Below are 13,665 nucleotides of genomic sequence, written 5' to 3' on the forward strand. Positions count from 1 at the left end.
GACTTGTGCATGCTAGCCAAAGCATTAGACCACCATACCACATGGCCAGCACTAGCATTTCTACTGTTGATGGACATTTGACAGCTGCTATCATGAAGCTCCAAAGCCTGCTCCTTGATGGATTGAGGCATGCATATCTATTGGGCATCTGAATTTGGAAATTTTCAGTCAGATACTGTATGGATGTTCAGCTTTAGTGACTACTGCCAAATGGTTTTCCAAAATGACACATTATTTATAACTAGGTATCTGCCTTGCCATCACCAAATGAGGTGATGTGAGCATTAATCTACTAACCTGATGGAAAAAAAGAGCACCAAAATTATTGAGGGACAGTGGCAGCCCCAGAGGTCCTTATTCTCTGTTACCTGCATGGACTTGCAGGGAATAAGCTTGATGCAGGTGTTGGGGACAGTTGGGGATCTGTAGAAACACCCATGGGGTGGCTCTCCATCACTCTGCAAATGGCCAGCTGTAATCTAGTCCATCTCTGCTGACGCTGCTTATCCAGTCCAATGGCACTTGATATCTGATTTCTTCAGATCAAACCAAAGAGTTATATTTAACCCACCCACAAATGTCTTGCAAGGCTAGTGGAATCAGAGAACTAAGGTCATAAAACGAACGAGTTTGAAATCTTTGATGCTACTGGCAATGTGGAGCCAGACTCTACCTTAGGCCAAATTTATGCTCTGATTGTAGAATTGCAGCAAACATTCAGAAGGACTTACAAACAAAAGAGTAGACACGTGACCAAGTGATCACAGTGCCAGATTCAGTGAACACCATTTTTATATTGTAATGGCCAGGGATGGGGACAGCTGCATCATTGTTTAAAATACACACTCACGCACAATTAAGCCAAGAACAAATGTCAACACTGGCACAATCTGCTAAATTACTGATAACTGATGGGTATTACTCATGCTGCGAACATTGTCTCCAATATAAAATAGAGCAGCTTAAAAAGAGGAAGGAACTGAGCAGTTTCTTTGGGCTTTTATTTTGTGCAGCCCAACCACAATCTGCGATTATGTAAGTGGCATTCCATGCACGTGTTCAAGGAGTGTGTGACAAGGGTGTGCCGTTCTTATGCCTTTTGACATTTGTGCTAACAAGTCAGGATGGCGAGGGGCTGCTCTCAGCTTGGGGACAGTGTTTGTGATGAAAGCGTCTGTTACCATGAGAGCCAATTGCTCTAGTGATAGCCCCATAATCTACGGCTCGGCTAACCACCACAGAGTTCACTGCAGGTGTTGCGCTTCACATCAGCCGGCTTGATTTTTAATCACTTCGAACTGTGTGCTGGAGCTATAATGTCTACTCCTCATGCATTTCCATTGTGACTCATGGGTTATGTATAAGTCACTGGTAATCCTAAACCTTCTTGCCGTGGCATCTCCAACCCCAGAAGCTCCTCACCTTCCAGCAGTCAATCACTGCATCAGAAAGCAGAAAGGTTCTGACCCGCCTCAAGTTTGCCATGTTCTCATAGCTAGCCAGGCTCAACTCACAGTGGGATAAGGTCGTCTGGGTCCCACTCAGATGACATGGCAGCTTAACTGGATCCCACACCTCCTTCACTCATCTGGGTCCCACTCAGATGACATGGTAGCTTAACTGGATCCCACATCTCCTTCACTCATCTGGGGCCCACTCAGATGACATGGCAGCTTAACTGGATCCCACATCTCCTTCACTCATCTGGGTCCCACTCAGATGACATGGCAGCTTAACTGGATCCCACATCTCCTTCACTCATCCTAAAGGCTGGGTTCTGGGAAAGAAACATGGAATCCAGTTCTACCCTTTAGAGAAAGAACACTGGTGAACAAGGCTGAGAGAATAAATAGTTTGGGTTCTTATCAAGTTTAGTGCTCCTTCAGTACCTACAAAGGGACAAGTGGCCCCCTAGGATCATTCACTTATAAAGCACCAATGAAGGCCTCCCAATCCCCCTATACAGTTACTCTATATGAAGGCCTCCCAATCCCTCTATATAGCTACTCTATATGAGTCATTTAGCCATCACCCTAAGTTCTAAAGCTCCATGTATTCTGTGGACATGACTGGCATGACCCCTACATACAAATATTATTTTGTGCCCTCACAGAAGATTAAAGTCTAGTGAGGAAGTCAGACAGACAATCCTTACATGCTGGGAGTGATCAGGAGGGTGGCTGGTAGGATGGACCACAGGAAGGTGTCTAGAAGTATTTGGGGGCTGCAATGGCATGGGAACGGGTAGTCAATCCGATGAAAACAATGGGACTAGGTGTTCTTGGTAGAGGCTGTACCATGAGTAAAGGTTCCAGTGGTAGCTGTGGTTTGCTGGCTCCGTGGAACTTAGAGATGAAGGTGGTGTGTGGCCCAGAGGCAGAACCTTGCAAGTTGGGACTCCATCCATGGACTATGTCAAAACTGTATCATAGCTAATTCATGAGGGAGCAGCATTGAGGGAGCAGTGCTGCCGAGGCATAAGACTTCTACTGGCTGCAGGCATCAGATCCCACTCCCTGGTGTCCATTCCCTCACCCTATCAGCAGGCAGTCGGGCCAGGGTAAGACTTCATTCTTTACCGGCTCCCATGTAAGCAGAAAAAGAGTGTAAAATATGATCACTGCTTTGTAAAAGCTGTCACCCTATTAAGTGGCTCATCACTCAGTTCACTTGAGGGTCATGGAAGTGGGTTAAGCAGGTCTAGGGATGCCCGCTACAAAATCATGCGGTTGCTACAAGCTTGTGTCTGGTGTGCACTGTCCCTGCCTTCTGGGGCCCTCTGTCCTCCAGGTCCCTTGTATAAGTCCATGCTCTGCCCTGCTTCTCCCACCTCTCCTCTTGAGAGAGGCTTTGAGAACTGTCATCTAAACCTTTGATGGAGACTGACCCTGTAGTGTCATCAATACTGTGTCTCTCCCCAATTGTGCTCCCAGCACTGGAAAGGAAGATACAAGCTACTGACATCCTCATCACGTCCTCAAACATTTTCAATTCGGTCTTCTGGGGCTGGGTTTCCTCAGCAACATCTACTTGATTTCTAACAGAATTGTTGGGGATAAGATGTTGTACAAAATTTTCTTCCTCCAACTAGCCAATACTTAAGGCTGATGCTCTGCCTGAGAACCTGAAAGGGGATCACTGTCCACAACACATGCAGTCATCAGTCTGACAGTCTGGCTTTGCTATGATATGAGTTTAGCCTAATTATCATTCTAACAGGCCAAGTGTACAATGAAGAACACCAGCATCCAACAAGATTTCTGAAAGACCAGATGGTAATTGTCACAGGCTTCATGAAACAGTTTCTGTGGCCAGTGTTCCACTAAGTTGTTATAATGTAAAAGCACAGCCGACCCACAAATTGGGCTGACCCATGAGCTGCGATACTGCCTCCACTCCACGCTGGAATATGCAGAACTTCTGCACACAATCCCAGCCCACTGACCCGAATAACACAGAAGGCCTTCCCTTGTGTTTTAGACGCTGTCTCCATAAAGGCTTAATAACTTACAAGAACCTATTATCCGCCACCAATACATTAATTTACCCTTGAATTGAACCTGGAACTCACAGTGTGACATTTATATGCACAAATGACCCTGACTGTGGCCTACAGTCTCATACATACTTGTCTCTGGTCGCTATGGTTCACAGAGCAACCATTCAATAGGTTGTTTGTACGATTCCACCTTTCTGCCTGGAGACAACAGATTCTTGGGTCCTTAAGGTTAGTGTCAGCAGAGCAGGAGCCACAGAGATACTAATGATCACATCAGCTGTGGGGTACACTTGGGGTTCTCTCCTGGGGAAGCAGACTGAGAGGGTGCTAAGAAAGAGACTGGGAGACCCTTGCTTGCATGGTTGCCACCATCAAGTTCACGTGAAGTAACGAGTCGGGTCAACCTCCTTCCAAGGGTGGAGTCAGGTTCTTTGTTGTGACTGAATGCCCTGACATCTGACTGTGAAGGCTGTGACAAGGCTGAAGGAAGTGGCTGGCAGTGTCCCAGAGCCGGGGCAGCACTAAAAACTGTGGCACACGGATAAAGTGTTTGTCAGGATCGAATGTGAAACCATGAGAGTGCTGGGGGGGGGGGGGGCTCTTTCCTGGTGAACCAGTCTTTACTGCGACCTTAGATGGGGAAGTCATTTCACAGTGCAAATGTGCGACACTAATCAGTGCCTTCCCTGCCAGCTTCATTCAAGCTCCCAGAACTCCGACTCTTCCATGTCCTCTCCAGCCTCCACCACAGCTGCTTCTCTACCACCCCAACTTCGCTGCTGTGAGTCTCCCCACCCATCTCCTCAGCCAGGTCAGAAGCCAGCCATCTGAATGACAGTTAACACTGGATCTGAGGAACTCGGGGATTTTACCTGAATGCCTTCAGATTCTTACGGGATATCATTTGCATAGGTGCAAATGAGAGCTCCGTAGTTGCGTGTAAACTTTAAAATACTTTAGGATCCAGTGATCGGATGCTGCAAAAGTTCTTTTCTTTGTAAGCTTTGTAAAAAGTAGGACATATGCTCCAAAGAGCACATCGACCATAGTACACAGCTCTGAATAATCACAACACGAAGATGGCGATGGGAGAAAAAACAATGAAGGAAAGAAACCATCAGTCCCTAGAGCCCCTCATGTTCCCTCAGGTTCAGGTGCCATCTTGAACCCTATCATCTTCACTACTCTCCCAGCCCCATCTCCTCTGTGGCGCACCTCACGGGATCCTGGGCCAGTTCCAGACTAGCACAGTGGAAGGAACATGTACTTTGGAGCCTATCACCTCTACCACTCGCTAGTGTTGTGGGTCTGGTAAGACATACCATCTCCCTAAGAGTCTCTGAACACTGTCCTGGGGACCCAGTGTGCTGTCCACTTCCCACAGGACAGAGGGGTGGGGCTGGTGCTCAGCATGCAGCCACCAAAGCTTCACATACGGGTTCTTTGTGGGCCTCTACAGGTCTGTGTGGAGAGTCGTCCAGTCCAGTCACAGCAGACTGGAAACTGTTTCTTGGCTCTGAGGCTGACCAGTGTGACCCAGAGGTGACGAGATCCAGGAGGGGATTCAAACTTACCCACAGTCCCATGAACATCTGAATGCAACTTTGGGTCAGAGTGCTGGTCCTTTTAAGAGATCATCTTCACTAATATTTATCCCAGCCTTGCCAGGATGTTTCCTAAACAGACACATAAATGCCAGCCTTATGACACTTGCTAATAAAAACCAAATCCTTTGGCTTGAGTTGCAGTGGTGCCTAATAATAGCTGCAGAGGCAGATGAGTGGCCATGTGAAGAATATGTGGGACTCTCAGAGCCAAGAGACCGTAGGGCAGTCAGAGCCAATGATAGCATCAGCAGTCAGGGTGAGGGCCAGTCTGGTCTATGACTGCGAGCAGTATTTGTGGGGGGTGGAGGGGAGAGCAGGAAACCAGTCAGCCCCATCCTGGTCACATCAACAAAACCAGGGAAGGCCATGCTGTCACGCAATAAATATACTGAACAGCGACTCTGGAGCACACACATACCGGTGTGTGCTGAGGGCTCAGAGGAAAGTTCCTTACCCCTTCCCAGGATGTTCAGATACTTGTTCAGATGGAGAGCAGGCAGCTTCTTGTGTTAGAAATACAAACCAATCATTTACTAACTCTGGGCAGCAGCCTGAGAAATGAATATATCGTGAACACCTGGTTGGTTCTTGCTGTCTTTATGGGAGTCTGGCAAGGGGGAGGGAGGCACCTCTGAGTCTGCTTGTCCACCACGCAGCCTCTTCAGCTGCCACAGCATCCATGTCCCATCACAACTCCAGGTCTTGTCTATGAGCTGTGAAGCGTTCACCACTGAGTCCAGGTTTCCCTCCCTATGTGCAATGGAATCCGGTGAACAAAGAGCTGGACTGGATCTGACACACAAAGACTCCAGCACCACCTCTGCCCTAGGACTCTAACAGCCACACAGTGGAGGAAAGAGGAAGAAAGAGCACAAAGACGAGCTCCCCCTGCCAGTCTTCCCTCCTGTTCAGGAGCCTCTCATCCAATATCTTCCTTTCAGCTCAGCCCAGAGTTCGGGCACATGGCCATAGCCTGATTTAGCTCACTTTAAAGGGCGGGGCGGGCGGAAAAGTAGGTATTCGAAGTCCACCTAAGCCTTCTACACAGTCTCAGGTACCACCACACCCGAGGCTGTCCACTCTGGCCCCCAGCGAGGCCTTGGGTCAGGAAAGCACTAAGAGCTGTGTGTGAAAAGTCAGACTTGCGGGTTGCTATAAAAAGGAGCGAAATCGCAGATGTGCCTTTTCATATGTCTTTTGCTTTATCTCATTGAGCACACACTTCTTTTTTTTTAAATATTTATTAATTAATTAATTTATTTATTTATTATGTATACAATATTCTGTCTCTGTGTATGTCTGCAGGTCAGAAGAGGGCACCAGACCTCATTACAGATGGCTGTGAGCCACCATGTGGTTGCCGGGAATTGAACTCAGGACCTTTGGAAGAGCAGGCAATGCTCTTAACCACTGAGCCATCTCTCCAGCCCGAGCACACACTTCTTACAGCAGCTACCCTCTCACTCTTACAGCCACTCCCTCCCTCCAAGGTGCTTGATTAAAATAACTCTTCTCAGGGTCAGCCTTGCTGCCATGCAGAGAGGGAAACGGCTCCAGGGACTAGGGCTGAGCCCAGATGAAACATCTAGCATGGCTCCTGCCATGTCCTGCCCACTCTCAAGAAGTCAGAGGCAACAGAGTGAGGAGACCTGGGTACCCCACCCAGGTGATGTCGGACAAACATGAGAACAAGGTGAGCTATGAGAGCAAGAGAAAGTGCATGGAGAAAGCCCCTAACCAAAGACAGAACCTAGACTCTGTTGGGCAAGTTGTCAGTGCTCTGTGTAACACGGGAAAGTTGTTTTCCCTCTCTGAGCCTCAGGTCACTTCATCTATAAAGTAGGGTATTTGAGGGCCTTTCCAGTGCTGGGTTCATGGCTAAGCCACTTCACGTTCATCACTGTTCGAAATCACCTTCCTTCACCTCCCACAGCAACTTAGTTTGGCTTGCCCTTGACTTAGGTAGCTGTGTATCGACCTGATATTTGGCCTCATCTAAGAACTCTGTATTTCTTCAAGCCTCCAGGGCCAACACCTGCCCTGAAGTTTGTTCTCCATCCTGCCTCCAAGATCTCAATGCCAATCTCATGTCCTATTTAAATCCCTCATTGTGGAACTGGAGAAACGGTTCAGCAGGTAAGAGTGGGTACTCATCTCGTAGAGAACTTGAGATCTGTCCCCAGCACTCATTCTAGCAGCTCATAACCACTTTTAACTCCACTGCAAGGGACCCCAGGGTCTCTTCTGGATTCCCCGTTTGCTGCACTTACATGTACACACATACACACACACACTCACACACACACACTTCTACCTATTAACTCTGTTTATTTGAGAACCCTAACACACTGAGCAATTCAACTTCATGTACTTGATTGAGTGGCTGAAGAGTCTGTGATGCTCACCTGTCTTTCTTGAGTTTTCCTATGTGAAGATTCTGTTTAAGAAGTTTGTCCATCTCTTGATGCCACTATTTAACTTTTATTACCGATTTGTAGTCATGGATAGATGACAGATGATAAAAAGATGGGCATAGAGACAGATACTTGACAGATGACATACATTAGATAGGTAATAAACTGCTGATAGCTAATTGATCATTTGGACCACTTTTGTCAAATACATGTGATGCATATAATTTTCCCCCAGAATGTGGTTCATAGTTTCATTTTAAATGTTTATTATCTGAAAATTTTCATTTTGATAAAGTCAAATCTATTTTTGTTGTTGTTGTTCCTTGGGACTTTTGAGTTCTAAGAAATCGCCTACAAAATTGCAAACACATCTGCTAGAATTTTCTTTGTTGAGCGTAAGGCTTACCTTTTGTAGACACAAGATGCAGCTCAAGTTATGTTATGAATGGTGTGAGGCAGGGGCTGGATCTCACATCTGTCCCTTAAGAATCTCCAACTTATCCCAACATTATTTACTAAAAAACATCCTTCCAACACTAAATTGGCACTTTTATTTAAAAAAACAAGTTTGCTACCTATATGGGTTTATTTCTGATTGATGTTTTATTCCATTTGTCTATTCAACTACAGATATGCAATAACAATTTCTCAACATAGCTTTCTAGCGTGCCTTGAAATATGGAGGTATATATTCTCCAACTTTAGTCTTTAAGGTTATTTTGGAGTCACATTATCAATTTATAGTTTGATAAAATTCTAGAAATGTCATCTATCAATGTCAAATCTTGTCCATATTAAATCTTCAAAACTATGAACATCTATCTACCTATCTTCTATTTCTCTATTTATTCATATCTAATTCAGTTTTTCTCAATTAGTGGCTTATTTATTTATTCTTTCATCTGTAGACTGTGTTTTCTGTATCACATGCTGGCTTCAAACCTGATATGTAGGTGAAGGCGACCTTGGCTTTCTGATTCTCCTGCTTCAATCTCCTACATGCTGAGATCACAGGTTTTCACAACCACAGTTGATTTGTGCTCCCCCAACAGTGCTAGGGACAAACCCAGGACTTTGTGCATGCTAGGCAAGCACTCTATCAACTGAACTACATCCCTGGCCTAATTTTTTGAACACTTTGCAGGAGTTCCAACATAGTCCACACTCAGTTTTCCTATCACAAACAGCTTGCATTCATGTTGTATCTGTCAAAACGAATGAGTCAATGTTAACACGCTGCTGTCATGGCCAGGATTTGATCAACATTGACCTCAAGTTCTAGTAACTCATGTAAGATAAACTAATCATCATGTCTCCTCAAGAGTCTCTTGACTTTCCTTGCTGAATGGCTTCAAAAGCCTGGAGAAGCACTGGGCAGACATTCTGCAGAACGCCTTTTAATGAAGACTTTGCTGATGCTTTTTGTCATGGTTCTGTAGTAAGTTTAGGGGGATAAGGTGCTGCTTTTATCACACCAAGGGCATGTAATGTCAACATTACTAATTACTGTTAATTGTGATCTTGACCACCTGGATAACACTTTCCTCTATAGACTACTTTCTTCCTGCCCTTTTCATACTATATTGAAAAGGAAAAGTCTCTATGCACAACATTCTTTAAAAATCTGTATGTTCCATATCTTTCAGCGTTTTATAACTACATAAACTATCTTGAAATCTGCATAAAAGAACTGTCTCTTGCCTTCCAGTTACTGACTCATTTAGTCATTTGTGTAAATCAATATGGACTCCCAGTCTTTAGAAAAGTTGAGTTACAGTTGGGCGGTGGTGGCGCAAGACCTTAATCCCAACACTCAGGAGGGACAGGCAGGCGAATCTCTGTGAGTTCGAGGCCAGCCTGGTCTACAAAGCAAGTTCCAGGACAGCCAGAACTGTTACAAAGAGAAACCGTCTCAAAAAGAACTCCCCCCACCAAAAAAAAAAAAAACCAGCAGAACAAAAAGGTTGAGTGATGTGGGATTCCCCACTGTATGCTGTGATTACCATTAATGAATAGAGAAACTGGCTTGAGCCTATAGCAGGGAGAACACAGGTAGGTGGGGAGAACTAAACAGAATGCTAGCAGAAAGAAGGTGGAGTCAAAGAGAGAAGTCATTTTGCCCCACTGGAGGTAGATGCCAGAACTTTACCTGGTAAGCCACAGCCTTGTAGCGATACACAGATTAATAGAAATGGGTTAAATTAAGATGTAAGAGTTAGCCAATAAGATTGCCATTTCAAGCTGAGGTCAAGGAGAGAGCCAGTGGCTGGCTGCTTTGCTTTTCAGATCTTCAGGATGAACCAACCCCAATTTCTCTGAGTTTTTATTGTGTTTCATTTGGAGGATAGGAGTTCACCTGGGGGGCCACTGAGGGCTCTCTACCTCCCCTCCCCCTGACCACTTGAGTGGGATCTAGGTCTGGCCTGACCATGTTCATCAGCGTTGGCTCCTCTGTTGAAGGCTTTCACTGAACCCCAGTGCCATCCCTTCTACTCCCTTGCAGCTTCACTGTCGGAATTTCTTCAGGGATGACCTCCATGACATCAAGAATGACTTTCAGATTTGGAGGGTGGTATACAAAAGAATATTCTTCGATTTACATTTTATGCAGTAGTTTTCTGATTTTTAACTTCAGAATATTTCAAAGAAGAGATGGAAGTTGGAAATTTGCATCCTTCTGCCTGGGCTCCTGGTTCTTAATCAGTCTTGTTTGCCTGTGTCCTTGTGGGAGCCATGTAGTATTCATTTGGGGTCATTGTGGCCAATAATTTGCTTTCTGGATTCTTGGCCCTTGTGTTTGTTGTTTGTACTTTTATTGCTCCATCCCATGAGTCCCAAGTGGCACAAATTCTGGGCAAGTTGTCAATAGCAATTAAGACATTGATTTACATACTGGGACTACAACTTTTCACCCCTGGTTCCTTCATCTGGATTGTAGCTGTAAGCAGACTAATTTCTGGCAGTGGTAAAACCACAAAGTGTTCCAGGCTTACCCGGTGCTCTGCATCCACAGTAGGATAGTCCAGTTCTTCTCTCAAGACCTTGGGGCCATCCTGTCATCTTCAGAACCCACTGGCAAGAGCATAACCAGGAGCTGAAGCTCTCAGTTTGCACAACTGAGGTGACAGCAGCAGGGAGGAATGATCATTGAAATCAGCTTTTCATCTTGGTATAAACTATCAATATGGCCTCAATCTGAACATCGGGCATCTCCTCTCCAGAGAGTTTCTGAGGAGCAGGCTGTTCAGTGCATGGAGATGGGATTTTCTAGAATGCCACAGAGGCCCTGAGGGCCTCAAGCAATGAGCTCAATGTGGTCACAGCCTACTGCTGCAGCAATGACATTCAGCCCAGCTGTTAAATGAGAGTAGTGTGTCTCTGCCACCACATCAGCCCAAGGACCATGTGAGCTTCAACATGAATGATCTGGAGAGGAAGTTGGTCCCCACCATACACTGACCTTAACTCCAAGATAGAGACACATTCAGGCAAGTGGAGGCAGGTGGTAGTCCACCGTGAGCAAAATCAGCTATAGAAGGAATAGATCATTTCCTATAAGCAAACCGTACATGTTGTGTTCTTAAAAATGAGCAGAAATGTTAAAGTGATTTGGTATAACACACCAAATTAGGTGTGTTATACTTACAATAATGCTTTTTACGTGGTTTTGGTTGTTTTGTTTTGTCAAATAAATAAAGAAAAAACCCAGGATGGATAGAACCTGAGGTTGAGCCCCAGCTTTCCAAGGTGTCCACATGTACATGTGCAGCCACACAAATACATGCACACAGATTAAATTAAGGAACACATTCTATTGCACCCCAAATTACACATGGCCTTTGGCATACCCTTTACTCCCTTAGCCTCTGGGCCACGGCTGGTTTTCCTGAATGACATTATTGGCATTATTTACTAGGAGTTTTTTGAGGTTAGCTTCTTTCACGTAACGCCTCTGAGGCTGACGCATGTTACTGTGCATGTAAACACCAGTTCCTTTCCTTTCCTAGGATGCCTATGCACCACTGCTTACTTATTTGTGCCTTGTTTCCAGTGAGGAACAATTGTTAACAAAATGCTCTAAGTGTGTGCATACATATTTTCACGGCAGAAGTGCTCCTTTCTTAGAGCCAACCACCTCGGATGGAGTTGCTATCCTACGCTAAGTGCAGTATAAGCTGGGGTGGTGGTCCACACCACACCTGCATAGCAGCATTCAGAGGCTGAAGCAGGACTACACCTGAAGAGTGACACCCCGCCTCAAAACACCAGATTTAGATGCTTTCAAATATTTATTTTTAGGTGTGTGCGTGTATGTGTGCTTGAGTGTATGACTGTGAACCACAACATGCCTGGTGCCACAGAGATCAGAAATGGCATCAGCTACCCTGGAACTTGAATTTGAGTACTCTTAACTGCCGACCCAGCTCTCCAACCCCAACAAAAGATTCAAATACCAAAGAAAAACTCAACCCTTACAGATTTTTTTTGTTTTTGTTTTTGTTTTTTTGTTTTTTTTTGAGACAGGGTTTCCTAATGTAGCCATAGTGGTTCTGAAACTCACAGAGATATGACTGCCTCTGCATCCCAAGTGCTGGTATTAAAGGTGTGCACCACCACCACCGGGCCCCTGGCCTGTGTTTTAAGGTTCTGGTGCCACTTCACGCTTACTCCAGGAACACACAAGACTTGCAGTGCCAGCCCAGCTGCTTATGGGTCACCCTTAGCCAATCCAACAGGCTAGTAGCTACATACAAATGTAGTACTCATTGTAGCAGCTTATTTCTTTGAAGGTTTTGAACATTTTAAAATTAATTAACTTATATATTTTATGGTACTGGAAACTGGATTCAAGACCACATGCATGCTAGGTAAGCTTTTTACCAGTGGGCAATATCCACAATTTCTCAGTGTAGTTTTAATTTGCATTTGCCTAATGAGTAACAGTGTTAGAGATACTTTTTTTTTGGAGTGAACAAGTATAAATTTATTATACAGCATGATACAGAGAAGTCTATTGAGAGGTCAGAGACTTTAAAATAAAAAAATAAAAACATATAACATTTACCTATTTTGGTGGATAAGTTTAATTAAATACCCAACTTCTTCATAAATATTCTTATAAAAATACTACCTTTTTGTTCCTAGAAGTTAACATTGTCAACTTAGTGATCATTATATATAATGCAAAGAACAAAGGTCAGCAGAAGTTATAAAGCAGAAAGACAAACATATCAGAATGTTAAAAAAGAAATTAGGTGACTAAAAGAGTGGCGAGGAGAGGGCACTCCTGCTCGCGTCACTGTCTTCTGTGTTCTCGCTTGGTCACAGACATCCTAACTTAAAGGCATCTTCGCAACCTACAAGTGACGGCATATGTCTGTAATCCATTGCTTGATAGGTGGAGACAGGAGGATTAGAAGTTCAAGTTCACCTTCAGCTACACATTAAGCTTGAGGCCAGACTGGGCTGGAGAGAGACCCTAATCTTTAAAAAACAAACAGAATGTTAGATGTTAATCATACCTGCAATACCAGCACTTGAAAGACTGAAGCAGGAGAGCTGAAAGTTTGAGGCCAGCCTGAGCTACAATAAAAACCTCATTTCAAATTTAGCAAGAACAAAAGCTATTGCCATAAAACTGTGTAACTTTACAGATTAATGCATCTCTTAATCATCATCACAAAAAAAAATTTTTTTTTTCGAGAAAGGGTTTCTCTGTGACTTTGGACCTTGTCCTGGAACTAGCTCTTGTAGACCAGGCTGGCCTCCAACTCACAGAGATCCGCCTGCCTCTGCTTCCCAAGTGCTGGGATTAAAGGCATGTACTACCACCGCCTGGCCAGAAAATTTTTTTTGCAGTATATAGTGATTAACAGAAACCCTCAGAACTAGCCAAAATGCAGAAAATGAAACCGTGGCATGTTCAGCCCTAACTGGAACATACAACACACACACACACACACACACACACACACACACTCCCAAGGCTTAGGGATCATATGGAAGAGGGGACTAAAACAGTCAGTATAAGAATCAGGCCATAGATGACTTCTAGACACAGAAGAACAGTAGCACATAAGAGTTATACATATGTAAAGACCTGGGCAAGCCCAACAAAGACCCAATCTCAGCATGGAGGGCAGAG

General features: G+C 44.7%; 1 pseudogene; it reads left to right on the forward strand.

The window, feature by feature from the left end:
- Window positions 1-10,336: 10,336 nt before the first annotated feature.
- Window positions 10,337-10,881, forward strand: LOC130886985 (ubiquitin-associated domain-containing protein 2-like; annotated as a pseudogene).
- The last annotated feature ends 2,784 nt before the right edge of the window (window positions 10,882-13,665 follow it).

The sequence above is a fragment of the Chionomys nivalis genome, chromosome 14 (genome assembly GCF_950005125.1).
Source record: "Chionomys nivalis chromosome 14, mChiNiv1.1, whole genome shotgun sequence".
In the NCBI taxonomy this organism is placed as follows: Eukaryota; Metazoa; Chordata; class Mammalia; order Rodentia; family Cricetidae; genus Chionomys; species Chionomys nivalis.